At 48.3% G+C, this 3,903-nt stretch overlaps 1 pseudogene; it reads right to left on the reverse strand.

The window, feature by feature from the left end:
• Positions 1-1,897, reverse strand: part of LOC137358714 (homeobox protein Hox-C11a-like) — a 2,612-nt pseudogene extending 715 nt beyond the window's left edge.
• Positions 1,898-3,903: the final 2,006 nt, after the last annotated feature.

The following is a 3,903-nucleotide window of genomic DNA, read 5'->3' on the forward strand; positions in this document are numbered from 1 at the left end:
GGAAGCGTATCAGACACAAAAATCGGCTGTTCTTTAGGAGCAGAGAGAGGGAGGGAGGGAGGGAGGGACAGATGGGGAAAACGCGGGTCTGTTTTACTCTATTTTTCTTTGTTTGAAACGGAATGATTATTTCACGTGTGTGTGTGTGTGTATATATATATATATATATATATATTCTTTAATATAATTACAAATTTCACAAGAGAGGGTTCCCGGAAAAGTACTGCAGTCTGTCCCTGTTTAGCTTTTTCTCTTTCATTCTCCGGTTCTGAAACCAAATCTTCACTTGACGGTCGGTTAGGTGCAACATCCGCGACAACTGCAGTCTCTTCTCCTTGTTGATGTAAATATTGAAGAAAAACTCTCCTTCTAGTTCCCTGATCTGAAATTTAGTGTAAGGGCACCTCTTCTTCCGCGTGCGGGGCCGCCTGACGAAAAACAAGACAAGACGTGCAAGGGAGGGAAGGAGGGAAGTGAGGGTCGGGGGAGAGGAAAAAGAGACAACTTTATATTAAGATCCAAGATGAATATTTTCTCACGTGAAAAACGAAGAGAGCGCGGTTTTCACACACCACAACATCACTCCGCAAACCCGCCACTGTTGCACTGTGTGTGTGTGTGTGTGTGTTGTGTGTGTTTTTTCGCGTGTGCGGAGAGCCCCCTTAACGCCAAGTATGTTAAGTGTCTACAATAGGGAGAGGCTGAGGGAGAGAGGGGGGAGAGGGAAAGAGAGAGAGGGAGAGAGAGAGAGAGAGAGGTGGGGGGTGAGAGAGAGAGAGAGAGAAAAAATTGACTTTTAACAGCTCCTTCCCGTTTGAGAAGGCAGGTTGCAGGCTTTTAAAACATTTCACAATCTGCAGCAGGGCGGAATGTTCTCTCTCTCTCGTCTCTCCTCCCTCCCTCCTTTTCACAACAGGCGTTTATCATAAAAATTCGGATGGTGAGGAATGGGCGCTTGGTTTCAATAAACATCTCTCCAAGGCTTATAAAAACCGCACATAAAATTTGACCGACAAAGCGAACTCCGCCAGACCTGGGACCCTTTCTTTTATATATATATAAATATAAACACACACGCACACACACACACACACACACACAGGCAGAGAGAGGCAAGAGAGAGGGCTCTACTTACTGGAGTTCTCGTTGCTTTTTTCCCGATGTGCTGCCGGAAACTCCCGCCGCCTCCGCCTCGACCTCCTCCCTCCTCCTCCCGCTGCAGGGTTGCGCCGGGCGACGGCGGGGCGTTTCCCGATTTTTGCCTTCTCGCCCGTGTGTGGGTAAATCTCGGCCGCCGCCGCCGCCGCCGCCGACGCCGCCGCCTTCTCGGCGCCGCTGAAAGCCGTCTCGAAGAAGCGGTCGAAGGCCTGGGGGAGGACACTGTTTTTCACGTAGTACGCGGGAGGGAGCGTGGTGGTGGTGGTGGTGGTGGTGGGACCGGCGGTGGGGGTGGGGCGGGTGGTGACTGTAAGGGCTGTCGCTTTTCAGAAGCATGTCGGTGACCGTCGGGGGAGGAGGCGGCGGGGCGGCCGGCGGCGGGGGCGGGGGAGCGGGCGGGAGCACTCCCGCTGGTGAATCAAATCCTCGGCGGAGAAGGGGGTAGCTGCCCCGCTGGTGCCATTTCGCCGGCGGCGGCGGCGGCGGCGGCGGCTCCAGCCCGTACGGGACTTCCCTCACCCCCTGGACCTGGGCTAGACCGCTGGAGTACGGGTAGGTGATGTGACGAGCCGGGCCCTGCTGCAGGAAGGAGGAGACGCTGCCGAACTCGGGCACGTTAGTATGTGCAACTCGGCAGGTACATGTTGGACCCGCAGCCGGCCCGCTCCGCAAAGTCCGCCGCGGATCTGTCCTTGCGTGACTGGGAGCAAAGATTGCTGAGATTCATAGAGTTAAACATCTTTGCCCCTTCTAACCGCTCTGCATGTTTAGCACCAAGGCAATTTTAACAGAGTCACACACACACACAAAAAAATGTTGTAGAGGAAGAGTGACGTATCATTCGTCTTACCGGTTGCCTGACACGTGATGTAAAAGTAGATAATGCAATATATCAAAAATCGATGCACTTAAGGTAGGTTTAAAATCCGATTAGCGTTCAAAGAGAAAGAGAGGAGGGGAGAAAGAAAAGAAAAAGGACTGGGCAAAAAAGCATCAAGAATCGCGGAACCATTAATCTTGCCTTTGCTTTCAATCTCTATCTCTCTCTCTCTTTGGGGGGAAAAACAAAATCCCCCTTCTACACAATCTTTATTCAGATTCCTTTCATTAACCCCCCCACACTCCTCCCACCTCTAACTCCAGCCAGCCCCTTTCTTGCAGATTAAACTAGAATATGTTACTTTCAAACAAGTTAGCACGGTCTGGGATCTATGTGTATCTATGTGTATATTTTTGTGTATATATATATATAATATATAACATAAAATAGGTGAAAATATATACTCCAAAGGCATTTAAAATTAAATTTAGCTAAAGCGTGCTTAATAATGCTCTCGATTTTTCTCTGTGTGTGCATGTATTCATCGACAAAACTGAAATACTCTCCTTCAGTCAATATAAGTTAATCAATATTAATAAACTTAGCCCAAGGCTTGTTAAATATTTATTATATAGGCAGAGGAATTGAATTCTTAAATGCACAGAAATGCATTCGATATATGAATTTCTGGATAATATTTGACTAACTCCTTTAACTCGCCCAAGCTATTTCCCTCATTTAATAGCAATACAATTCGGCTTGTTTGGCGGTTCTGCGGGGTCTGCTATATATCGAGAGCCTTTTTTAAATCTGTTTTGCCTTCGCGTGCTTGTTTGTGGGTGTGTATGTTACTCCGTGTGTGTTTGTGTGTGTGTGTGTTTCTGTGTCTGCGCGTGTTTCTGCCTGTGTGTGTGTGTGCGTGTCAGTGTGCGTTGTGTGTGTTTCTCTGTGTCTGTGTTTGTCCGTGTGTGTGTGTGTGCATGTTTATATGTGTGTCTGTGTGTGTTTCTCTGTGCGTGCCGTGTGTGTTTCTCTGTGTCTGTGTTTGTCCGTGTGTGTGTGTGTGTGTGTGTGCGTGTTTGTGTGTGTGTCTGTGTGCGTTGTGTGTGTTTCTCTGTGTCAGTGCTTGTCCGTGTGTGTGTGTGTGTGTGCGCGCGTGCGTGTTTATGCGTGTGCCTGTGTGCATTGTATGTGTTTCTCTGTGTCTATGTTTGTCCGTGTGTGTGTGTGTGTGTGCGTGCTTATGTGTGTGTTTCTCTGTGTCTGTCTGTGTGTGTGTGCGTGCGTGTTTATATGTGTGTCTGTGTGCGTTGTGTGTCTGTGTGTGTTTCGCTGTGTGCGTTTCTGTGTGTCTGTGTGCGTGTTTATGTGTGTGTCTGTGTGTGTTTCGCTGTGTGCGTTTCTGTGTGTCTGTGTCTGTCTGTGTGTGTTTCTCTGTGTTTGTGTTTCTGTGTGTCTGTGTCTGTCTGTGTGTGTTTCTCTGTGTTTGTGTTTCTGTGTGTGTGCGTGCGTGTGTGTTTCTCTGTGTTTGTGTTTCTGTGTGTCTGTGTCTGTCTGTGTGTGTTTCTCTGTGTTTGTGTTTCTGTGTGTCTGTGTCTGTCTGTGTGTGTTTCTCTGTGTTTGTGTTTCTGTGTGTCTGTGTCTGTCTGTGTGTGTTTCTCTGTGTTTGTGTTTCTGTGTGTCTGTGTCTGTCTGTGTGTGTTTCTCTGTGTTTGTGTTTCTGTGTGTGTGCGTGCGTGTGTGTTTCTCTCTCTGAATTCAATTCAGCTCGCTAGTGTTACCCATTTACAAATCTTAACCTGGGCCGTGCATTTTCCTCAAAGGAACTTCAGGGCAAAATTGACAATTTTCTCACCGCGCTTGCAGTCTGTGCGCTGCGAACCTCCTCGATCGTCCGGCGTGTACGCTAGCAACAGAGATTACAT

This window comes from Heterodontus francisci, chromosome X (genome assembly GCF_036365525.1).
Source record: "Heterodontus francisci isolate sHetFra1 chromosome X, sHetFra1.hap1, whole genome shotgun sequence".
In the NCBI taxonomy this organism is placed as follows: domain Eukaryota; kingdom Metazoa; phylum Chordata; class Chondrichthyes; order Heterodontiformes; family Heterodontidae; genus Heterodontus; species Heterodontus francisci.